General features: G+C 47.3%; 2 long non-coding RNA genes across 2 annotated transcripts; one reads left to right on the top strand and one right to left on the bottom strand.

The window, feature by feature from the left end:
* Positions 1 to 852: 852 nt before the first annotated feature.
* LOC132356804 (uncharacterized) lies at positions 853 to 16,050 on the bottom strand. Its single transcript, XR_009500077.1, has 4 exons — positions 15,428 to 16,050; positions 14,700 to 14,780; positions 1,219 to 1,301; positions 853 to 968 (listed from the first exon to the last, which is right to left on the bottom strand). It is a non-coding gene; the product is annotated as an uncharacterized LOC132356804 (long non-coding RNA).
* A 1,558-nt stretch (positions 16,051 to 17,608) lies between these two features.
* Positions 17,609 to 24,144, top strand: LOC132356808 (uncharacterized). Its single transcript, XR_009500080.1, has 3 exons — positions 17,609 to 17,735; positions 22,975 to 23,078; positions 24,001 to 24,144. It is a non-coding gene; the product is annotated as an uncharacterized LOC132356808 (long non-coding RNA).
* The last annotated feature ends 1,472 nt before the right edge of the window (positions 24,145 to 25,616 follow it).

Below are 25,616 nucleotides of genomic sequence, written 5' to 3'. Positions count from 1 at the left end.
TGAAAAAGAATGGATATATGTATATGAATAACTGAATCACTTTGCTGTACACCTGAAACTAACACAACACTGTAAATCAACTATACTCCAATATAAGATGAAAATTAAATTAAAAAAGAAAAAGAAGCTACCGGTCCCTCATCAGCCAGACACGGTGTAGGGACAGGGAGGGACAGTGTTGAATGGAGTCATTCCCCTCTGGTATGGGCTAAATTGTATCGCCCACCAAAGTATACAGGCAGACTTCGGAGATACTGTGGGCTTCGCTCTAGACCACCGCAATAAAGTGAATATTACAATAAAGCAAGTCATACCCATTTTTGGTTTGCCATTGCATATGAAAGTTATGTTTACACTATACTATAGTCAATTAACAACTTATTGACCGGAGACGTATTAATACGTCTTTTGCTACCCAAACGTTATTGACCGGAGACATATCAATACGTTTTTAGAGAGTGATACAATTAACATCACCATGCGAAGCTGTTAGAGCTTAAAATTGATCGAGGGTCCATTATACAACTTATGATTCTTGCTATCATTCACATTTTGCTCCGTTAGGTTTTTGTTCCAACCTCGTGTATATTATAAATGCAAGTTTACTACCGTAAAATTTTCAAAAATGACGCATCACGAAGTTCTGAGTGAAGAAGAATTTTCTGGTGAATTTTATGCAGATACCAATACTTTCTCTGATTGTCCGAGCAACATATATACTAGCATCTCAGAAGATGACAGTTCTTCAGAATATAGTTCTGATTCAGACAATGTGAATATTAGACCAAACAAAAGACAAAAAACCTTAGTGATTGATTCTGATACGGAAAGTGAAAATGAAACTCACGGTGCTGGAGAATGGTCCTTTGCTTCTACAGAAGAGTGGATTGAAAATTAGAAGACTTCACATTTCACGAAAATTAGAAGACTTTACAGGTGTGTCAGGTGTAACTATTGAATGTAATAACCTGCAAAGTGTTAGTGAAACAACAGAATTAATTTTTGGAACACCTTTTTCAAGTTGGTCACTTCTCAAACAAACTTGTATCACCAACAGAATGAAAAATCATATAAAAAGTATGATAAGGCTTTAAAATGGACTGATGTAACCAATAGTGACACGGAGAAGTTTCTTGGATTAGTAATTTTGATGGGACAAATAAGAAAGTCACACTGGAAAGAATATTGGTCGACTGATCCCTTACTTGAAACACCTACCTTTCCAAAGATTATGACGAGAAGAAGCTTCAAACAAATAATGACATTTCCTCACTTTAACGATAACTCAGAAGCTCCACTTCCTGCGGACAGAATTTCAAAAGTTAAACCTCTTTTGTATTATTTTCTACCAAAATTTCAATCGATCTATATACCCAAACGAGAGCTATCACTTGAGGAGGCAATGAAAAAGTGGAGAGGACGACTCAGATTCAAAACCTATAGTCTCGGAAAACTTACAAAATATGGAATTTTGGTCAGGGTGCTTAGCGAAAGTGAAACTGGATATATATGCAACCTTGAGATTTACACGAGTGAAGGAAAGAAAGTGCAAGAAACAATATTATTGGTCCTACAACCTTATCTTGGTTCATGGCACCATATTTACCAAGACAATTATTACAACAATGTGTCCACATCTGAAATATTGTTGAAAAATAAAACCAGAGTTTGTGGGACTATAAGAAAGAGTCGTGGTCTACCAAACCAATTAAAGGAGAAAGCTAAAAATCTACAGAGGGGAGAAATGACATTCTTCCAGAAGGGATAAGTGATTCTTCTTATATGGAAAGACAAGAGGTTAGTCCGCGTGGCGACACTATTCATGACACCTCCACAGCATCTACAGGAAAGGAAGACAGGAGGACTGGCCATCAGATAACTCAGCCCACTTGTATATTAGAGTATAACAAATACATGAAAGGAGTTGATCGATCTGATCAATATCTGGCAAACTTCAATATCTTCCAGGAAACTCGAAAATGGTATAAGAAAGTGGGTTTCTATTTGATTAATTGCGGTGTATTCAATGCGTTTAAAATTTATCGTAGCCTTAGTGCACAGAATAAAATGTCTTACAAGCAATTTTTGTTAGCAGTAGCTACAGAATGGGTAACTGACCGACCATTCTGGTGAATGTAGTGGTAGTACCGCACCTGGTCCTTCTTGTGGAATTTCTGAAAGAGCCCCCTGCAAAGACACACCTTGTCGACCATCAGGTAAAATAAACGAACATCTTCTAGAGGAAATAATACCCACAGGAGTAAAAAAAAAAAAAAAAAGCCACCAAATAATACCCACAGGACTAAAAAAAAAAGCCACCAAATAATACCCACAGGACTAAAAAAAAAAAAAGCCGCCAGAAAGTTTAGAGTCTGCTCTTCCAGGGGAAAGCACAGTGAAACACGGTATATTTGTAGTAGATGTTCTGTTGCCCTGCACAGAGGTGCCTGCTATACCGCCTATCACGCTCTAACGAAATATTAGAATGCTTTAGTAAGACGTGAACAAAGTTTCAGGTAAATACATTAAGTGCAAAAAACGTTGTTGATATTTACTCAAACGCGGGTGTTTCAGTATTCACCTACAGAACAAATCGCCAGCCACAGGCGTTAGTTTCTGCAAAAATCCCCCGGTCAATAATGTGTTAAGTGGTGCAATAGCACTATGTCTTTAAAAATGTACATATCTTAATATAAAAATACTTCATTGCTCAAAAAACGCAAACCATCATCTGAGTCTCCTGTGAGTCGTAACCATTTTGCTGGTGGAGGGTCTTGCCTCGATGTTGATGGCTGCTGACTGAGCAGGGTGGCGGTAGCCGAAGGTTGGGGTGTCCGTGGCAATTTCTTAAAATGAGACAATGAAGTCTGCCACGTCGATCGACTCTTCCTTTCACAAACGATTTCTCTGTAGCATATAATGCTGTTTGATAGCATTTTACCCACAGTAGAACTTCTTTCAAAAACTGGAGTCAATCCTCTCAAACCCTGCCGCTGTTTTATCAACTAAGTTTAGTTTCTGTCATATTCGAAATCCTGTGTCGTCATTTCAACAATCTTCACAGCGTCGTCACCAGGAATAGATTCCATTTCAAGAAACCACTTTCTTTGCTCATCCATAAGAAGCAACTCCTCATCCGTTACAGTTTTATCATGAGATTGCAGCAATTCAGACACATCTTCAGGCTCCACTTGTAATGCTGGTTCTCTTGCTATTTCCACCACATCTGCAGTTCCTTCCTCCACTGAAGTCTTGAACGCCCCAGAGTCATCCAAGAGGGTTGGAATCAACTTCTCCCAAATCTCTGTTAATGTGATATTTTGACCTCTTCCCACGAATCACGAAAGTTCTTAATGGCATCAAGAATGGTGAATCCATTCCAGAAGGTCTTCAATTGGCTTTGCCCAGATCCATCAGAGGAATCACTATCTGTGGCAGCTATAGCCTTATGAAATGTATTTCCCAAATAATAAGACTTGAAAGTCGAAATGACTCCTTGATCCATGGGCCGCAGAATGGATGTTACGTTAGCAGGCATGAAAACAACATGGATCTCACTGCACATCTCCATCAGCGCATTTGGGTACACTGTCAATGAGCAGTAATATTTTGAAACAAATCTTTTTTTCTGAGCAGTAGGTCTCAACAGTGGGCTCCATATATTCAGTAAACCGTGTTGTAAACAGATGTGCTATTATCCAGGCTTTGTTGTTCTATTTATAGAGCAGAGGCTGAGTAGATTTAGCATAATTCTTAAGGCTCCTAGGATTTTCGGAATGGTAAATGAGCATTGGCTTCAACTTAAAGGTGCCAGCTGCATCATTAGCTCCTAATAAGAGAGTCACCCTGTCCTCTGAAGCCAGGCACTGACTTCTCCTCTCTAGCTATGAGAGTCCTACATGGCAGCTTCTTCCAATAGAAGGCTGTTTCGCCTACACTGAAGATCTGTTGTTTAGTGTAACCACTTTCATTAATGATCTTAGCTGGATCTTCTGGGTAACCTGCTGTAGCTTCTATATCAGCCCTTGCTGCTGCACCTTGCACTTTAATGTTCTGGAGACGGCTTCTTTCCTTTAACCTCATGAACCAACCTCTGCTAGCTTCACACTTTTCTTCTGCAGCTTTCTCACCCCTCTCAGCCTTCATAGAATTGAAGAGAGTTAAGGCCTTGCTCTGGATTAGGCTTTGGCTTAAGGGAATGTTGTGGTTGGTTTGATCTTCTATCCAGACCACTAGAACTTTCTCCATATCAGCAATAAGGTTGTTTGCTTTCTTATCATTTGTGTGTTCCCTGGAGTAGCACTTTTGATTTCCTTCAAGAACTTTTCCTTTGTATTCACAACTTGGCTAACTGTTTCATGCAAGAGGCCTAGCTTCCGGCCTATCTTGGCTTTCGCCGTGCCTTCCTCACTAAGTTCATCATTTCTAGCTTTTGATTTAAAGTCAGAGACATACGACCCTTTCTTTCACTTGAACATTTGGAAGCCACTGTAGGGTTATTCATTGGCCTAATTTTGATATCGTTGTGTCTCGGGAATAGGGAGGCCCAAGGAGAAGGGGAGAGCTGGGGGAATGGCCAGGCAGTGGAGCAGTCAGAACGCACACACAACATTTATCGATTAAGTTTGCCATCTTACATGGGTGCGGTTCATGGCACCCCAAAACAATGACAATAGTAACACCAAAGGTCACTGATCACCATAACAAATATAATAACAGTAAAAAAGTTTGAAATATTGCAAGAATTACCAAAATGCGACTCAGAGGAACGAAGTGAGCAAACGCTATTGGAAAAATGGCACCAATAGACTGTTCAACCGAGGGTTGCTACAAATCTTCAATTTGTAAAAAACACAGTATCTGTGAGGTGCAATAAAGCGAAGTGCAATAAACGAGGTATGCTTGTATGTTGAAGTCCTAACCCCCCAGTACTTCAGAATGTGACCTTATTAGGATATAAGGTTTGCAGAGGTAATCACGTTAAAATGAAGTCATTAGAGTGGGCCCTAGTCCAGTATGACTGGTGTCCTTATAAAAAGGGGAAATTTGGAGACAGACACACACCAAGGAACGCCAAAGATTGCCAGTAAACCACTAGAATCTAGGCGAGAGGCCTGCGACAGATTCTCCCTCACACCCTCAGAAGGAACCAACCTTGCCCACACCTTGATCTTGGACTTCTAGCCCCCAGAACGATGGGAGAAGACATTTCTGTTGTTGACACCACCCAGTTTGCAGTACTTTGTTATGGTGGCCCTGGGAAACTAGTACACCCTCTTTCAAAGCTGTCACTACCTTGTCATCTTCCACTCTGGCAGGAATTAGCCTCCCAGTTCAGAAATCTAGGGAAAATGGGATAGAAGGCAATTTTCACAGTCCCCATCTCACCTCTGACTTTTTCCCCAGATGGGTTGAAATGTCTTGTTGCTGATGAGAGGACATCTAGAAATGAATAGTTCTAGCCAAAGGCTTCCAGAATCACATAACTTATCCTGTCTTTGATGGTTGAATGAATGAATCAATGCATGAAGTCATAAATCGCTAATGCCCTTAGCCTTGCTCTAAATAGAAGCTTCTCTGCTTATGAAATTTTGGCCCACAAACGTTGATGGAAAGCTAAGTGCCAGAAAATAAAAAAGTATACTAACTCTGCTGCCACGAACAGGTGGAGTGAGTGGTGGTCCCTTTGGATTAAGGAACAAATGGATTCAAGGACAGTTAGTGGAATCCAACCTGCTCACCAATAGAGGCACGTCTGTGTTTCCCTTACTCTTCCTCCTCCCTGCCTTATTGTAAACCTTTTTTGAAGTATCACATCATCAATGTACAGCTCAATTTTTACAAAGTAAACTCATGTGTTCTTCAGCACCAAGGTCAAGATACAGACCATTACCAGCACCCCAGATGGCCCCTTCATGCCTCCCAGTCAGTAGGTAACCACTCTTCTCATTTCTGTCCCCACAGATTACTTGAGCCTGGTTTTAAACTTTATGTAGATAAAACTATGTAGAATTGTCTTTATTGTCTGTCTTCTTTCACTCCACATTCTGTACATGAGAGTGTCTATATATTATACAAAGAAGTAGCTTGTCCTTTTTCATTGCTGCATAATATCCCACAACATAAATGCACCACACTTTATTTATCCTTTGTACTTCTGATGAACATTTGGGTAGTCCCTAGTTTTGGGCTAATGGAATAGTGAGATGAACGTTATTTTGCAGGTCTTTTAGTGAACGTATGTACTCATCTGTGGGTATTTCCCCAGGAGGGGAACTGCTGGGTCATAGGGTGAGAATCTGTTCAGTTTAGTGGTTACCGTTCAGTTTTCCATAATGGCTGTGTCAAGTTCTAGCCAATCAGCAGCCTATGAAGTTCCAGTCGCTCCCCATCCTTACCGGTACTTAGTATTAGTTTTGACGTATTAGTCATTCTGATGGGTATACTGTGATCTCAGAGTGGTTTGAATTTACATTTCCCGATGACCAAGGTTGTTGAGCACCTTTTCCTGTACGTACTGACTCCTTCCTTTTGATCATTCCTCCCTCCCTTACCTCTCTCTCTTAAAGTCCCGCCTTTTCTTATTTAAGAGTCAGTCACCCAAGCACAGGGAGAGGGGCCTCCTTGGAGCTTAGCAAAGGCAACTGCATCCCCCTTTGCCTATGTCTTTGCTCCCTTATGGTCTCTAAGTGCCACAAATGTCAAATGTCGCTGCCCCAACACAGATGGGCCCCAGCAAGGCTGCTGCGTGTGTGTATAAGGAACGTGGTTTACGTATTGTGGCCTTGCCCGGTCTGCCTACCTTGCAGAATTATTTTTCGTTACATAAGACTCTGCAAAAGGCCTTGAGTTGCTGAGAGAAAAGGCACTGAATAAAATGCAAACTAACAAAAGCACTGATATCAAAGAATGGGGGGAATCCATCACGCCCTTGTCACTGGAAGGCTGCTGGCAGACTCATCCCCACCTTACCTAAAAAGCAAGCTCTGCAGGCTCTAAACAGCCTCCTGCCCCCCCCCCCCCCGCCTGGCCAAACATTCATTAATTTGCCTATCAATTAAGCCCAAGGAGAAGGGGAGACGGGGTGTGAGCAAGGGAGAGGTAGAAAGGCAGGCAGCTCAGCAGAAATTGCTGGTTGGTCACAAGCCCTCTTCGATTAACCTTATCCTAGGCTCTCCCAAATTGACTCATTTAGAAGTGTTCAGTCTGTCCATCCATGAAATGGGCCTAACTGAACCGAATAGTATTTATACTTTGCAGACATCATAAAGATAACTTTCATAAAAGCTTAAAGCACTTTCAGTTGCAGAAAGAAGCAAAGGGGGCAAAACCAAGATGCTCAGTTGAATCTAACCATAAGAAAACATCAAACAAACCCAAACTGAGTGACATTTTGCAAAAAGGGGCTGTACTTTTCCAAACTGTCAGTATCAGGAACAACAAAGGTCAGGCTGAGGAGCTGGTCCAGGCTGAAGGGGAGTGAAGTGACCAGGTGGCCAGAAATAATATGTGATCCTGGATAAAACCCTGGAGCAGAGCAATCACTAAAGGGCACAATTTCAGGACAACTGGTGAAATGTGAATATGTGCTCTGTGTTAGATAATAGTATTGCATTAATGTTCAATTTCCTGAATGTGATCATTGTACTGTGATTATGTAAGCAAATGTCTTTGTTCTTTGGAGAATCACACTCAAGATTTAGGAGTGAAGATAGGGAGTTTGGGATTGACAGGTACACACTGCTATATATATATATATATATATATATATATATATATATATATATATATATATATATATTAGATTGATTGATTGATTTATGGCTGCGTTGGGTCTTCGTTGCTGCGGCGGGCTTTCCCTAGTTGTGGCGAGCAGGGGCTACTCTTGGTTGCCGTGGCGGGCTTTCCATTGCGGTGGCTTCTCTTGTTGCGGAGCACGGGCTCTAGGCGTGCGGGCTTCAGTAGTTGTGGCTCACAGGCTCTAGAGCACAGGCTCAGTAGTTGTGGCGCACAGGCTTAGTTGCTCCACGGCATGTGGGATCTCCCTGGACCAGGGCTTGAACCCCTGTCCCCTGCATTGGCAGGCGGATTCTTAACCACTGCGCCACCAGGGAAGCCCCACATTGCTATATTTAAAATGGATAACCAACAAGGACCTACTGTATAGCATAGGGAACTCTGCTCAACGTTATGTAACAACCTAAATGGGAAAAGAATTTGAAAAAGTATAGATACATGGGGGACTTCCCTGGTGGTGCAGTGGTTAAGAATCCATCTTCCAATGCAGGGGACGCGGGTTCGATCCCTGGTCAGGGAACTAAGATCCCACATGCCGCAGGGAAACTAAGCCTGCGTGCCACAACTACTGAGCCCGCGCACTCTGGAGCCTGTGCGCTGCAACTAGAGAAGCCTGTGTGCCACAACTAGAGAGAAGCCCGCACGCCGCAACAAAGACCCAGCACAGCCAAAAAAAAAAAAAAAGGATACGTGTATATGTATAACTGAATCACTTTGCTGTACACTTGAAACTGTCACAACATTGTTAATCAACTATACTCCAATATAAAATATAAAGTTTTTTTTAAAAAAAGCAAAAAAAAAAAAAGATGTCTGCCACTGACTAAATTATTCCACCAAAGTAACAACAACTGAGTGTGTGTGTGTGTGTGTGGAGAGACAGAGTAAATATGGTAAAATGTCAATAATGGGTGAATCTGGGTGAAGTGTATATGGGAGTTTGTGGCCCTGTTCTTGCAATTTCAAATCTGTAGGTTTGCAGTGTTTTCAAAATAAAAAGTTTTTAAAAACACACACACAAGATATTCAGGTCGGATTTAACAGTGGATCTGAGGCCGGCATTAGGAGTCTGATTTCGGAGGGGTGATGGTGGGGAGGTGTGAGCCTGGGAAGCAGGTGAGATTGACGGGTTCCCCCAGCCTCCAACCTGCTAAAGGAACCCGAACCTAATTCACATGTCCACCCTCAAGAAAGGGGATTCCATCCCCAATTCATGGCAAAATCTTTACTATTCTAACCCCTAGAAACTGGTGGGGTCACGTGATCCACTGCCGGCCAATGAGCTATGAGCTAATTCTGGTGGGGGCCCTCCTTCCTCTTACAGAAGCAACCCTGGAAACACTCCTGACATTCAGCAGGCCCATGCCAGTATGGCTAGAGTTTCTTCTCACTGGTCCATACCCTGCTGTACTGGTTGCTGAATATTTTGAATATCATCTCTGGCTGGAAGGGCCTCTTCTTTGCTATTAGAGATTGTGTACCTGCATGTGATGCCTGGAACTTCAGCAGCCTTTTTGGGACCAGTTGGAGGCTGAAACTGAACACACATACCCAGAAAGGCAGAGCTGAGAGGATTAGAAAGGAGAGGAGCCTTGAAGTATCATCTTGCAGCTCTTCCTGTCTTGGGGGTTTCTGTCACCTGTAGCCAAGAGCATCCTAAGGAGGCAGTCTAGAGATAATTTTAGAACCAGGACCGTTGAAAAGGCCCCCTAACCAAGGGCAGTTGGAACAAAAAGGCCTGCCTGTCTCAACACACCCATCAGGGTCCACGCAGAATGCGGTATGGGCATGAACTGGTGAATGGGGCCTTTGTGGTGTGGCCCGAGGCATCTTAGGGCATATGGATGAACTAGGGGTCTGGGGTGCCCTCTTCCCCTGTCAAGAAGAGACCACTAGAAAGGCAGAATCTCTCAACATAGGTTTCACGGAGTAACCAAGGACACAGAGATCCTGCTAGGAGTCTGGGAGGCAGGGTGATGGAGCGTGGGGTCAGGGCTCCTACAGGAGGAGCATAAACCGAGGGGGAGGCTGTTTCCACAGAGCGCTCTGTGTTGCCATAACAGTTACAATCGCATGAAAGCTTTCAGTTTGTACAGTACTTTTAACTTCCCAGTGTTCACTGAGACGCATCGTCTCACTCCTTCCCCGTAGAATCACAGATCACAGCCTGCTAGGGTAGCAAGAGGCCTCAGAGATGACTCTAGATGGGGAGACAGAAACTCAGAGGGGTCAAGTCACTTTCTCCACAAAGGGTGAACGAACTTGCTAACTTGCTCTGCCCTCAGTGGACTAAGTACTCCATGTGTTTCTTAAGCACTGGAAAACACGAAAAGGGGTCCCAGAGGTTGGCCTGGTGTTTATGAAGCTGCTTCTTTCCCCTTCTTCCTGGACTCTGTGCTGCACGGAGACCAGTACGGGGTAACCGCATGCACCCCTTGTCCCCATCAGCGTCTTTGTTTTGGTCCAGAGCCGACCTTGACTTAGGACTTGGCATTCGTTACGTACCTCAGAGAGAATCTGTTGGCTCCCAAAGCATTCGTGGGCCTTGCGGGTTGTAATGATGAATTCGTGGGAAGGTGGAGGAGGGGGGGGTTACGGGGCACATCCAGGGGGGCACCTTTCACATGGAAGACAGTGTGACGGGCGCCCCCTGGAGGCGTGTGAGGCAGAGGCCCTGTCCGTGTCCCACGCAAAGGGACTAGAAATTCTCATCATAAACCGTCTCAGCAGACCTTCACAGCCACCCTGGAGGACACCAACAGGCAGCTCCTGGACACAGTGACTAGCCTGGCATGGTCACCAGTGCAGAGTGGGGCAAAAGTACTGGAAGCTTAAGACCCTAGGATCAACCCTTGACCAACGACGGAAGGAATGTGGTGTATAAACAGCGCAGCTTTGCTGCTCTTAAGTTGACAACTCTGGAGTGGCTCCTGCAGAGTCTCCCGGGGGCTCCAGCACGACTGAGCCCCAGAAGCCCAAGCCCACCTGCTCCTCCGCTCACCCTTCACTGGTTTCCTTCCCCTCCCCCTCACCGTGCTTCCTGGGGGTCACTTCCCAAAGGAACTCCCTGCACCCAAGTCTTCATTTTCAGGCTCTGCTTTTTAGAAGGAACTCAGATTCAGACAACGTCAAGGTCGTCCCTTCCCGCCGATCGCCACAGGGCCTTCCTCCTTGCCACCCTACCCCCGCACGCCCTTCCTTGCCAAGGTCATCGCAGCTGCAGTATCTTCCCTCCTGGCTCTCACCCCCAGCCCACGTGACCTCCTAAGAGTAGCCCTGAGCTGCCCAGATTCTGTCTCTCATCTCCCCACTCCACTCACCCCCACTACAATGTCAAGCAGAATTTCTCTAGTAACTTGGGGAAATGGGAAAGTCTACCCCCAGATCTGGACTTAACCCAGAGGAAGGAAAAAGAGAACGAAATAGCAGTACTCGTGTTATTCGCTCTTTTACTTAACAGCATCTCTCACGATTCCTAGCAGATAGGAGAGGTGACAGATTCAAGCTGGCCACCCATGCTTTCACACTCCTCCCATAGAGAGGACAGAGTAGGCTCTCGTCCCACCCCCTTTCAACCTGGGTGGCCTTTGTGACTTCTTTGACGAACAGAGTACGGCAGAAGGGAGGCTGTGCCCATTTTGGTGCCCAGGCCTCAAGAGATTGGCAGCTTCCAATTCCTGTCTCTTGGAACGCTCACTCTTACAGTCACCATGTACAAAGTCGCACTCACCTACTGGAGGGGCCCGGAGTGGCATAAAGAAGGAGCGCAGCCCAGTGACCCAAACGTTCTAGCCTTTCCTGCCCAGGCACTCGTCATGGTCCACTTTGACCTTCCTGACCAGCCAGGCAGCCAGCGAATACCACTGAGTGATCACAGCGATGCCAGGAGGAGCAAAAGAATTGCCCGGGGACTTCCCTGGTGGCGCAGTGGTTAAGAATCCGCCTGCCAATGCAGGGGACACGGGTCCGAGCCCTGGTCCAGAAAGATCCCACATGCCGCGGAGCAACTAAGCCCGTGCGCCACAACTACTGAGACTGCGCTCTAGAGCCCACGAGCCACAACTACTGAGCCCGCGTGCCTAGAGTCCGTGCTCCGAAGCCACCGCAACGAGAAGCCCGCGCACCTCAAGGAAGAGTAGCCCCTGCTCGCTGCAACTAGAGAAAGCCCGCACGCAGCAACAAAGACCCAATGCAGCCAATAAATAAATAAATAAATTTATTTATTTAAAAAAAAAAAGAATTGCCCAGCCGAGCCCTGCCTGAATTCTGAGTTGTGAGATATAATAAAATGGTTTTCTTTGGAAGCCACTAGGTTTGGGGATTGTCTATTACACAGCAATAGATAACGGGAACAGTAGGCAATGAAGAAATGTTTCCTGAATGAAGGAACGAAGGAAGGGAAGGAGGGGGCGCATAGAGGAGTTGAGAGAGGGGAGGAAGGCAGTTCCCAGTTGTTCTCGGGAGGCTGCACTGGGGCTGATCAAATGTCAGGGACTTGCAATGCTTATAACCCCATGTTAAGGAGAGCCAGGTTCCTTTTGCATAAGCTGCCACCTGTGTTTTGTGTCATTTAACTCCGTTACCCTGTTACCATTGATTGGATCAGGAATCGGCACCCCAGAAAAACATGAAGCATCCTGCCTGAGAACTCTGTCCAGCCCGAGAGGGGCTGGTGGGCCCATGTGGTGTGGTGCAGAGCCCACCCGATCAGATCGAAGTGCCCAGATCCAATTCTGGGCACCCTGAGAGCAAGTGGTAGAAGTCAAGACAAGCTGGGTCTCGAGAATGGAGGTGGCCCTGGAGTCTGGAACAGCCAAGGACAAGACCAGATGACAAGTGTGGCCTCGCCTGCTGCAGTTTCCAGAACCAAGGCAGGAGCTCTTGCTCACGCTCGGCCTTCCGGGGGCTTCCGTAAACCCCAGCACCTGTGCTAGCCTCACTGCGTCTCATTCTGCCTTACAACTTCCAGAGCGCCTAAGAGGATGAAAAATCAAGTGAATAGTGCGTCTGCATGCACATGCTTCAGAAGTGCATTTGTGTGTGTGTCTGTGGCTTGTATGTGTAAGCATGTGAGTGAGCGGTTCGCTAGGATCTCTGGGCTTAAACCTGGGAACTAAGATATTCCCCCTTCCCCACATTTCCTCTTAGAAAAGACACTTTCTTTACAATTTCCACTCTGGTGGTATAAAGAGCTGGCCGCTGTTGTAAAGGGTAAGGGGGGGGACAGTGGTTTTGAAATAAGTTTAAGCCTCAAAGTTTTTTGTTTCAAACAGAATGTTAGTGAGAAGCCAATAAGATAAATCAGATAAAAGCCATGCTGCTCTGATTTGGGTGTAGGAAGGGAGACAGGGGCACAGAGCCTAATCATCGGCACCCTTGGCCTTGAGGAGGACCCCGGGGGTTCCCTAAGACTCTGTAGAGTTCAGAGGTAGAGAAGAGTACTCTGGATGAAATTGGAACCCTTGGATTCTAGGCCCCTCTCTGCCACTAATTAACTCTATGACCTAATCTCGCCTAACTTTTTTAACTATTAAATGGGGATTGTACCCATTAGGATGCTCTCAGCAGTGTAGCCAATAAAAAGCATTTTAAACAATAAGGGTATATTAATCTTGCATATGACAGGAAGCTCAGAGGTAGGTGGTCTTGGGTTTGATGGCCAAAGAGGTCATCAAGGAGCCAGGCTCTTTCTACCTTTCTGTTCCATCATCCCCTCACGGTCACAAAATGACTGCTGCTGCTCCAATATCTCATATCCTTACAACAGCATTCGAAAGCTGTAGAACGTGGATGGGTGATGGTGGCAGCAACCTCCATAAGCATTTCTCTTTTTTCGAGGAGAAAAATACTTCTGAGAAACCCCCCCACCGGGATCCCTGTTAAGTTCTATTAGCCAGGACAGGGACGTCCCTAAACTAAATCATCAAGAAGTAATGTTTGCAAAAAACCTAGAGTTACCATATATGATCCAGCAATCCCACTCCTGGGCATACATCCGGGAAAGACGAAAATGCTAATTCGATAAGATACATGCACCTCAATATGCACAGCAGCACTATTTACAATAGCCGAGACATGGAAGCAACTTAAGTGTCCATCGACAGATGAATGGATAAAGAAGATGTGGTGTATACACACAATGGAAAATTACTCAGCCATAAAAAAGAACGAAATAATGCCATTTGCAGCAACATAGATCAACCTAGAGATTATCACACTAAGTAAGCCAGAGAACGACAAATATCATTATATCACTTATATGTGGAATCTAAAAAAATGACACAAATGTACTTATTTACAAAACAGAAATAGACCCATAGACATAGAAAACAAATTTATGGTTGCCAAAGGGGAAGGGGGGAAGGGATAAATTAAGAGCTTAGGATTAATATATACACACTACTATATATACAATAGATAAACAACAAGGACCTACTGTATAGCACAGGGGACTATATTCAATAGCTTGTAATAACATATAATGGAAAAGAATCTGGAAAAGACTAGATATATATGTATAACTGAAGCACTTTGCTGGACACCTGAAACTAATACAACATTGTAAATCAACTAGAATTTTCTTAAAAAAGAAGAAAAAAGAAGTAATGTTTGTACCATGATTGGCTTAGGGTAATCATGAATCATCTGGGGTTAAGACTGCCTTCCATGAACACATTGCCATCCAGTATCAGGAAAAATCTGGACTTTCATCAGCAAGCAGCAAGGGAGGCAGCTATTGGTGAGCTCAACGAGATGCAGCTGTCTACCCTGCAACCCTCACATTTTCAGCAGCTGTAAAGGTCCAACCAGATACTGACAGTGAAAATGCTTTGTCCACTAAAGGGACGGAAAGACACTCAGAACCAAAGTTGTGCTCTAAGGTCTTGAGCATTGGGGCTTACCTGATACAGGTGGGCACAATACCGCTGGCTGAGAACCCTCTGTTTCCTGGTGACTTTGACTCTCCACCCCTCAGGACGAGGCTGTAGGGAGAGAAGATTTAACCCAAGTTGAGAACGTAAATCACAGCCCGGGTTCCCTTCCTCAGCAGGCAACCAGCATTCCGAGCCGTCAGATCTAATGATCTAATCTAATCTCCTCACCTGAGTTTTGCATTGATTATCTGACGGTGTGTAGGATCCATGAGTGGATGGACATTGTGCCTAGTCAAGCTTCATCTGAGCTAGAAACGTGGCGACACGGGCAGTGCAGTTCGTGGTCCCGGTGCACACCGGCCCTTAATAAACGCTTCTGCTGATAAGGAACACCAGGGGCCTCCCTGCTGCGGACACTTCTGAGGGCTGATTTTTTTTTTTTTAACCTCCCCCCAACCCCAAGACATCAGTCTCCAATTTGTGAATCCAACCTCTTTTGGCAGGGTTTAAGAACACAATATATATATAGTCCTTACAACTTCTTATGACAGAGGACGCAAGGATTAGACCCCTATTATACCCGTGAGAAAATATGGAGGTACACAGTGGTTATTGATATGGGAAGGTGGGAATTCACAGCTGATTAAGGTTTTATAGAGGATCTGGGGTGGAGTTTTAGGCTGGCGCTAATTGACCCAAGCCAGTTTGGTCTTGCAAAAAAAACCCATTAGGTTCTTTTTGGTAAATCTCTGTACCTTTTAGTAATTCGAGGTGGGCGAGGGAGTAGGGCCTCTCTCCATACCGTGCCACCAGGATATTGTGAAAGGAAGTCTTCAGGCCAAGTTCTGAACAAGCTACGCAAAGCAGCCATATAACTGGTCCTGTAAATTCCGTGACGTTCCAGCCCTCCATCCTTTAAAAGCTCCAGCAGCCGCCTCTCAGGAAAGTTTGCCTGAGGCAAATGCAAGGAAAGTCTTGCAGCGGGATTCTCCAACCTTCTAGTCCGACTCCAGGGGCGCACAATCCACCAAATCAGCCGCTGGATGCACGCAGGACCACTTAAGAATCAAGCCCATGGTGCCGTTCCTAAGAGAACCAACCACGGAGCACACCAGATTTTCCCGGTCTGCACCTGCAAGAGCTGAAGTACCGCTCCTATTCCTGACCAATCCACCCGCCTCGAACTGCTTCCGCCAGTGGGAACTCGTTTCTAAGGCCCTTTATACTAATAAACAAGAGCTCTGGTGCTGATTGAAGCTCAGGTCTTGGGGGGCTCTGGAGCGTGGACTCGTGATAAAATGGCTGACTATTCCTAAATGCGTGTCCCCAATTAGGCCGACTACCTTCTCCTAAAGTAGATGAAACCGGACAGATACATACATCCGGACGCGGAATTTACATTACATACCCATAACAACTGTACGCTTCCTGCTCCTGTTGACACAAATAAAAGAGCCCGGGACAATTTAGCACCCCCTGTGGTGAAGTTTGGAACCGCCCAATTAGAAAGGAAAAAAAAAATGCTCTGGGTTCAGCCAGCCAGCTCTTTACAGATTACAAAGTGTTTTATAGCAAGACAACGGTGGCCAGAGGGAGGGGCTCCCTGACCTTCGGCCTCAATTAGGGCAGTTCCGCTGCCTTGTAAACTTGCACTGGCCCACCGGATTGGACGGCCTTTAAAATTTTGAAAAACCTCTGGTAATAGCCCCTGCAGGGAAGAGGGAAGAAAAGAGGGCTGGGAGGAGGGGTAGCAGGAAGGATGGGAGGAGGGGTGGGAGGAGATGCAGCAGGAAAGGAGGCCGGGCTGGCCTCTGTGCGGAGGCAGGAATCCTGAGGAATGCCCCCGTTGCGATTTGGCGAAGCCTCAGCTCAGCCGTCCTCCGGGGGAAGCAGGGTGATGGTAGCGGCTGTGTTCCCCCTTCCGGAAGGAAGGACTTACACCCTCGGCTGCTGGAGGGCTGCCTGCAGCCTGACTTCAGCTGTCAGCCCTCCCCCAAGGCTGAAGAAACCGCCCTGCCCAGGGCCATGCCGGCTTCTGGAGCAGCCCACGCCCCGGGGCTGACCCACGCCAGCCTCCGAAGGCTCACCCCCTCCAGCCCAGTTCCGACCCACTCCGAAGGGTCACCCCAGCTCCGGAGCTCCCTGTGGGGTCAGCCGAGGCTTCCGTCGGGCTACCGTTGTAGTTCAGTTTCCTCCTTTGCTGGCTTCGGCTTCCAGCCCCTCCCTTCTCCAGGTGCTGATCCTAGAATGCTAACAAAAAGTTCCGCATGCTAATCTCCGTCTCAGCATCTGCTTCCCCAGGAAACCCGACCTGCAACATCACGGGTGGGTGGCTCTGCCCACCTGAGATCGCGGAGCCGGGACAGAGCGTGCTGGCACCGGAGCCCAGGACCCCTCGGGGGGAGAAAATAGGCAATAACCAGCTTTAACGACCAGCTAGTTTGCTGGTCTGCAACCAGGAGCTGCCAGCTCCAGCTGCCTCTCCCGGCCTCCGCGGGCCCTCTCTCAGGACGTTAACGCCAGGTTTCTGGCCGCGTGCAGGCTCAAATCTTCCTTTTCCCTAGGAGCGCAGTCTCCCACATCCTGTGGGTTTGCCGGCTTAAAACCAGAGAGGGCAAGAGAACGGAAGAGAAGAATGCGGACACCGAGAGGGGGAGGGGAAGATGAGGACGAGCGCGCCCCTGATATGTAAAGAATGGCCCCTCTTACATGCAAAAATGTGACAATTGACCCCCTCCCCCCGAACAGCTCCCTCCTGCCCTGAAAGTGTTAATTCACCTCGTAGCGGGGAGGCCGGCCTCCCCACAGGCTATTTCCCCGGGCCTGCCTAGCTGCGGATCAGGCCCATTGTTAATAAGTAATGACAGCCCAGCTCCTCCGCGGATTCCCCTGGGCTTTTGTGTCAGAAACGTCTTCCCTCGCTGCCGCTCGAGCTGACAGGCTCCGGCTCCGGGCAGGCAGCTGCGAACATGGGCCAGCCTCCGCCAGGATGCCCCGCGTTACCGGGCCCAGAGCCCCAGGGCAACGGAGAGGGCGGTAATCCCACCCCTCCTCCCTTCTCAGGTGAGGATGACCTCAGCTGTCTGCAGGGACCTGCGGGGGAGGGGGGAACCTCGTGGCCTCCTTTAGCGAGGGGTGGAGCCGTGCCCTGGTGAGTGGTAAATTCCTGAGGCCTTCAGCAGGAAGTTCTTTTTTGTGTCTGCCCTAAGTAACCCAGCACATTTAGCACTTCCATTCGCCCAGAAAGAGTTCACAAATGAAAGCATTCCGGAACCTTTGGGAGAAAAAGAAAATGTTAGTTCCACCTTGCCAATGAGAGGTCCTCCTGTTTTGGAGGCCACATAGGTTTTATTGTTATTCAGGTCTGGTGATGCCAACAGAGCAGGAGATGATGGCCATAGAGAAGATAATAGGTTATACTTACAAATCCCAAGAGGAGGGGGCAGGTTAGGCCACGGGGGGAGGGGCACACAGGGGAGCACTGGGGTTGGTCAGGAAGCAGAGCGAGAAGGGGAACCGGCGGGCAAGAGCCTTTACTGTGGTTTCTGTGAAAAGGAACAGGCAAGGCAGGGTAAGCAGGTTTCGGATCGGCTAGTTTGAATAATCTCAGTGGGCTCCAGGGCACTGGGGCTGTCCCTAGCTGTCTGATCAGGGCAGGGGGATAGTGGCCTAGAGTGTGAGAGTCAGATAGAGGCCACGGTGAGGGCTACGGGTGCTGGATTGGTTGGTTTGCATTTGAAAGGTGCACTCAGACAAGTTGTTTGTTTACTATCTCTAGGAACTGGTAAATCCTGGGAGGGGCAGTCCCTCCAGGGTCAGCAAAAGCCCCAGATGTCAAAGCATCAGAACACAAAAAAGGCTTGGTTAATACAGGTTTATAAACTGTCTGGAATAATGTTCAGTTTATTGCTATTATTATTTGAAATCCGCTCCTAGCACACTCCTAGCAGCATTATTAATAAGAGAAGGTAGAAAACCCAAATATCCATCAGTATAAGAATGGTTAAGTGACAATGGGCTCGCCATACTGTGGAATAGTATACAGCAAATAAAAAGACATACCTATGTGCACTGATGTCTACTGTTCATGGAGATGTGCTAAATTTTTTTTGATTGTAGAATAGTTCACATACACAGTACGATCCCATTTATGTAAAAACAAAATGAATTATAACAAATCTTTAGGTGGTATACGTACATACAAGTACATAAATGAATAGAAAAAAAAAAATGGCTGGAAGAATACACCCCTAAGAGTTAGCAGTTTTTACCTCTGGGGAGGGTTCTTTGGGAAACAGGTGTAAGATGGACTCAGGAGTGTCAAGGGTTTATTGGGGAAACACCCCTGAAAGGAGCAGGGTGGAAGCAGGATTGGGCAGGGGAGCCGGCAGGCGGCAATGCAGATCTGAACAGCCCCCAGCAAAGGGAGCCCATTAGAGTAGCCCCATTTGGCATTAATGGCCAGCCGCAAGTGCCACCAGCTTGCTCAGCCGTTGGCTGGAGCCACCACCAACGCTGTAGCGCTAGCTGGACGGTGAGGCTGTCACCTGACCAGACTCCGAGTGGCTGGAGGATCACAGCAGCTCAGCTCCACATCTGCTAAGAGGACACAGAGTATGGGAAGGAGGAGGTGACCGGTAAACTTTTACTTTCCTAGCCCTCGACTTTGTACTTGGAGACTGTATCCGTCTGTGTAAGTTACCAACAGAGGGACAGACAAATATTCTGACTGGCTCGTAACTGACTCCTCCTCCTTCATATCGCAAGTCCTTGCCGGCTCTCAGCAGCTGCAGTGGCCCAGGAATCCACCCAGCTGCAGCATTTACCCAGGTTTTTTTTCCTTCTCCTACTGGCTCTAGCTAAGAAGAGCATATGCTCGTATGCGCGCTCTCTCCTCTTCCGACTACGCACTAACATTCCTTTCTAGGAACGGGTTTGCAGCACTCTGCCGACTCAGTGTGCCAGGTGCAACACTAATGCTGGGGGCGGAAGAAAGAGCTTAGGTCCTCTCAAGGGAGATGGAGAGTCACATTTGCAGCTCCACGCTTTTCAGGGCAGTGTGTGCTCCTTGCGGAAGGAGAATTTCAAGTGGGGGGCATTAGCATCGTAGAGGAGGGGGGCATGGTTCTGGCCATCCTGAGCATGGTTCAGCTCGAGGAAAGCTTCTTAGACGGGTGGCATTAGGACTTGGACTTGAAGGATGGAGAAGGAAGGAAAGAACATTCCAGTCAAAGGGAGCAGCATGAATAAAGGCAGGGAGGTGGGAATATGCAGTATATTTATAGGTTCCAATATAAGTCAGAAGTCCAGAAGTCAATGACCTTCAGACTAGTCCCAATCCACTGTCTCCCACAATATCTTCCAGGATTGGGTCTCTCTTCATCTTGCCATGTGGCCTCCCATGGTATTGGATTTATGGCCAAATTCCAAACAATGACTCCCCCTGCAGCTCCAGACTGCTTACAAAATGGCTGCCACTGTTCCCAACCTCACATCCTTACACCACACTGACCGGGGAAAGGAGAACCACTCTTTCCAACAACTACGAAGGAAGACACTGTTAGCCTCACTTTCCCATAAATTCCAGCAAACGTCTCCTGACATCTCAAAGGCTATAGTGGGGTTATGTGCCTATCCCTGGACCAATCACTGAGGCCACAGTGGATTTCTGGGCCCTAGAGGAACATCATGGTTAGAGGTAGCTTCAGCTTAAAGATAATGCCAATTCCTGAGGGGCAAACAAGTTTCAGAACTTACCATTTACTCCTAAATCTAGAATAGGAGTTGAGATACGAACGTAGCAAAAGCCTTCCAAAGCATCGTTAGAGGAAAAGACAGGACAACACAGAGATCTATAATTTTTTTCCCTGCTACACTTTAATTGCCCTTCGCTGGCATGCACTGCATAAATTAAGAGCTAGTTAATGCCATAATGCGTAAAACAATTTCATGCGTCTTAAATATTGCACTTGTACTTTAATTCCACATTAAGTGGTCCCCTGAAATTTTTAAATTTACAAAGTCACTGCTGTGCTACATGAAAAAGGTGCTAATTAAGTGTTAATCAGTAGCCAAATAACCTTCCCTGAACCCTGCCCAAGGTCTCCAAAATGACCCATTGCCAGAGGATGTGATGTGATGGCCACAGAACAGAGAATGCAGACACAGACGCGAAGTGTTTTCTTAGCCACATCCCAGCCAATTAAGGCAGATTTGCCTATTATGCAGTTCTAATTAAATGACATCCACTATAGTGGACACAAAGCTAATAATAATAATAGTATTTAATACTGGCAGAACTTTCCATATTCAAAACACAGGGAAAACACTAGCTAATTAATAGGTAGGCATCCCTTTCTGGGAAAGGAGAGGACTTCTTTTGGGTGGTCTGCTACAAATCCAAAGAATGGATAAAATATAAACAAATGGTTCCTCCCTTTAAGGGACTCACCATCTTATAAACCAGTGCTACTCAAAGTGTGGTCCGTGGACCAGTGCTGGTCCACAGTAAGAAAAGCACAGAAATTGAGAGTAACCATTCTGGAAGCCTGAAGGCAACTTGACCTTGCTGTGACATCCAAGCAGGTGATCAGTGGACTCTTGTTGAACAGGAAATAGATGGGTTCAAACTTCCACGGTGAGTGGCATGTGGCATAAGCTCCATAATCGTCATACATAGTAGGGCCGCAAATATCAGTTTGTGAGGGACTGGAAATTTAACACACACACACACACACACATATGTTTTTCACCAGAGATGGTTTGAGAAGCACTTTCCTAGACCGATCGGTGTAGAATTAGGGGATGCAGTTTTATATATATATATAACTGAATCACTGTGCTGTACACCTGAAACTAACACAATGTTGTAAATCAACTATACTTCAATTTAAAAAGTTTTTTTTAATAATAAAGAGTAAAACAAAAAGGGGGGAGGGCGACGCGAGTTTAGTTACATCCCAACAAAGGAGAGGAGGTTTAATAGCATGCTATTTCACACCTCTATATTTTCGCTCGTGCTATTTCTCTGTTTGGAATGTTCTGTGTGTCCCCAGCTCCTCCACTTCCTGCCCAACCTTGAATCCGTCTCAGTCTCTGGCAAGCCCGGAGGAGACTCCTTCCTTGGAGAAGGCTTCACTCCGCCCCCGAGCAATGGAGCCGGCCCTCCCCGCTCTGGGCTCCCCCCACCCCCGTCCCTCCCACACTGTACTACTGCACTTTCCACACTGCACTGAGTTCATTTACGTCACTTTGCCTGGCAGGGCCAACCTTGAAGGTAAGGCTGATGCTTTCTGGCTTTGAATTCCTAGTGCAGAGCACATAGTAGAGACTCATTAAATGTTTATCAAATTCAATTTTTTAAAATTGTGTAAAGTGTGCATAACCAAAAATCTACCATTTTAACCAATTTTGAATGTTCAGTGGCATTTAGTCCACTTGTTGCTGTACAACCATCACCACCATCCCTCTTCAGAACTTTTTCATCTTGCAAAACTGAAACTCCATCCCCATTAAACACTAACTCCCCATTCTTCCCTCCCCATCCAGCCCCTGGCGACTACCATTCTGCTTTCTGTCTATGAATTTGACTACTCAAACGATGGAATCCTAGCATATTTGTCCTTCTGTGACTGGCTTATTTTACTTAGCGTGTCTTCAAGCTTCATCCATGTTGTAGCATATGTCAGAATTTCCTTCTTTTTTAAGTGAATTCTGTTTAAAAATCTTCAACATTATCATGCAGTTTTGCAATGAGTAGGGAGGGCATTCCCCCCACCCCCCACCCCCACCGGCCCCCATTCTGCTTGGATTTGAAGCAGAGAAGGATAGAAGAAAAGGGTCCTGATAACCCAGGAGGTGGCAGCAGAAAACAAGGGGGCCCCATGTTCCATAGAGTTCCTCGGTGCCATTTCTGGCTCCTGTTTGCTCTGGTTCCCGCTCAGCTGTTTAGCCTCTTGAAAGTCAAAATTCCCAATTCTGGACAGCATGCCCAGCTAGGAACAGGCCTGAGAGGCCTTCTGACCATGGGTGGCAGGGTGCAAATGACAGTAGAAATGGACTTGAAGTCCTAGCTGTGATTCCACCAATACCCTCTGGGTGACCTTGGGCAAGTCACCTAACCTCTCTGAGCCTGATCTGTAAAACTGGAAAGATAATACAGTGTACCTTACAGGATTGTTGAGGGGATCTGATGAGAAAGTGAAAAATAGCTCCAGCAGCACCATTCAGCCTTCATCTTTGGGGCATTTCTGATTTCTTTCTTTTTTTCTTCTTCCACCTTGTAAACTTTTGCCTTGGGAAGAGTTCCTGGTCCCATTCAGCCGAATGCCATTCATTGCCAGTTCACTGCCAACATGAGAAACAAAGAGGCACCACGGAATTCATTCGGGGCATCAGCGAACTCAGGTTGGAATCATGAGCTGGGCAGTGGGTTGGGTGCTGGTGACAAAAACGAAGGAGCAGAGTGGCTTGCCCTGGAGGAGCCCACAGTGTAGCGCGTGAGCCGTGCGGAAACAACATCTTCCATTTGCCCCTTCAGGTCCACGATCCGCCTTCTTCCTCCTCCCTGCCCTGTGTCCCAGGAAGCTGACCCCTTTGCACCCATCCTAAAGGGCCCCCCACCCAGTGGCTTTCCGTTGACCAGTTCCAGCCAACAGTGAGGCCCTGTCAAGAACACAGAGGGCAGGAGGAGAATGAGGTGAAGGTTTATTCCCCAACTTCCTCCCTGTGAAATCTGCGTGGGCTGAGTGACCCTTCCACTGAAGGTCCCTGCTCATTTTAAGGTGGCCTTCTCTACTCACCTCTGGGCCCAGGGTGGTTAAAAAAAAAAAAACAAAAAAAAACCTCCACTGCTAACAGCTTCTGCTTCCTGTGCTATCCCTGTGGTTCCCCAGCACACACATCTTTGTGGACGGTCCCTTTGTATGTAAATACTTGTCAAAACTATCCCAACTGCTTCCCGTTGAGACTCTGCCTGACCCAGTACTGTGGAGTCAGGGCCATTTCAAGCAGGGCAAGTACTGCGCCCCCCTCTCCTGCAGCCCCCTCCAAGTTAGCTCTTCTCATCTCAGGCTGTAGTGGAAGGAAACCAAGAAGATGAGAGCTGAGCCTGGGGAAATCTGGATGTCGCGAGAGGCCCTGATGAGCTCTTTGGGTCGTATCCCTGGGCTTGGGTGTGTGCGGGGGGTGGAGGAGAAAAGGGAAGCACAGGAAAGTCGCATTTGCTACTTGTCTGTGGGTGCACATGCCTCATCCCTCATGGCCTCCGTGGTGTTTATTGACCATCATTAAAGTGGAGCCTGACCTCAGGAGTCTCTCTCTGTTCCAGGTGGCTCAGGGGCTTGCAGCCTGTCTGGAACATCAGAGTATGACAGCCATCGTATTCTCCTCTTCAAGAATCTGCCTGAGCCGCCTTCCCAAAGATGCTGCTGCCCAGCCCCCACTGAGGGGCCCAAGGGCACAAGACCCTCCCTTGGCCACAGCTGATTGGATAAGGGATGGACACCTGACCCAACTGGACCAATCAGATGCTCTCCCAGGGCCTTGGGACACCTTGACGGTTCTAGGCAGTTTTTGTTGGCTGCTTGAACGCCTTGTGCCAGGCACAGTGTGAGCCCAGAGGAGAAGGAAGTGAACAGACCAGGAGGGCCACCTGAGGCAGCCATTTTCCACTGTGTGCACAGAGCAACAGAAAAAGCTGAGAGAGAAGAAAGAAGCCGTCCAGGAGGAAAGCAGAGGTCAGAGACCTCAGAGCAGCAGAGATAGAGAAAGGAGAGCACGGAGCTGCCCAGGTTCCTGCTGGCTCCCCAGTTGCCGGTTCCTGCCCCCAGAGACCGGCTGCACTTCCTGTCCCTGGATCTTGGAGATAGCCTCATATTCTTCCCATAAATTCTCCCTTTTTACTTAAGCTTGCGCAAGCGGGCTTGTATTTTGTGCCGCTAGACCATCCCTGCCCCAGGCACACCACGTGACACAATTAGCTCCCCGTCCCGATGGGGCAATTTATCCTTTTTGCAGACTCTGCCATAAATTTTAAATCTCCACCTGGCTTCCCCTTGCCAACCAGTGAGTGTCCTTCTGGGTTAACTTTTGCTCTCACGGGCCGCCAATGAGCTTGTGTCACCAGATGCAATGGCCTTTCCAGGCCCCTTGCCCTCCTGTCCTCTCGCTGCCCCACCTGGCTGTCCACTCCTTCCTCCCTCACACTCTCCCAACGTGGCCCCTCTGACACCCCTTTCTCCCACGTCTCTTCCTCCTTCTCCTCCTGCCCTTCATTTGGCTCTCTCGACAGTCACCCCTTCGTCACCGTGATTTCCATCATCACCTGTCTCCAGACACAAGTTTGCTCCTTGATCCGGCCCTCTCAGGTCCCCATTCCCATGCAGCTGCTAGAAGCATCTATGTGGGCACCCCACTGACCCCTCAAACTTTGCTCCAAAGTGGTCTCAACACTTCCCCTCCCAAGCCTGATCCCCCTCTTGTATTCCCTAGTTTGGTTAACGAGGCAGAAAGTCTCTGTGCCCTTCATCCGTGACTCTCAGAGCTGGGAAATTTTGGCAGAGAATTTTGGCCAGGCTCCTCAGTCCTGTGCCAAGAAATACCCGCCGTAGACCTCACTTAAATCGTGATTCCAATTCCTTTGACTTTCTCCTTGCTGCTCACATTAGAATGAGTCACATGAGCTCTTGGGCGCTAAGGGGCTCCCTGTCCCTCACACTGAGACCCACTGGTCCAGCCTGCGGACCCTGGAAGAGGGAAGCCTCACGTGGCCCGTGTATTACCCACGTGGAGGGTGAGGGCTGTCAGCTCCTCAGAGAGGTTGTTCTGTAGGCCTCTGCTCTCCCAGAAGGGTTCCATTCCCTTATGGGCATCAGTTAGAGACCCTCCATTCAGAGACCTAGGAGAGCAAGGGGAGCATGAGTCTGTCAGCCCGTGGCTACACAG

This window comes from Balaenoptera ricei, chromosome X (genome assembly GCF_028023285.1).
Source record: "Balaenoptera ricei isolate mBalRic1 chromosome X, mBalRic1.hap2, whole genome shotgun sequence".
NCBI lineage: Eukaryota > Metazoa > Chordata > Mammalia > Artiodactyla > Balaenopteridae > Balaenoptera > Balaenoptera ricei.
Note: the sequence above shows the minus strand (reverse complement) of the source record. Positions and strands in the feature narration are given on the sequence as shown.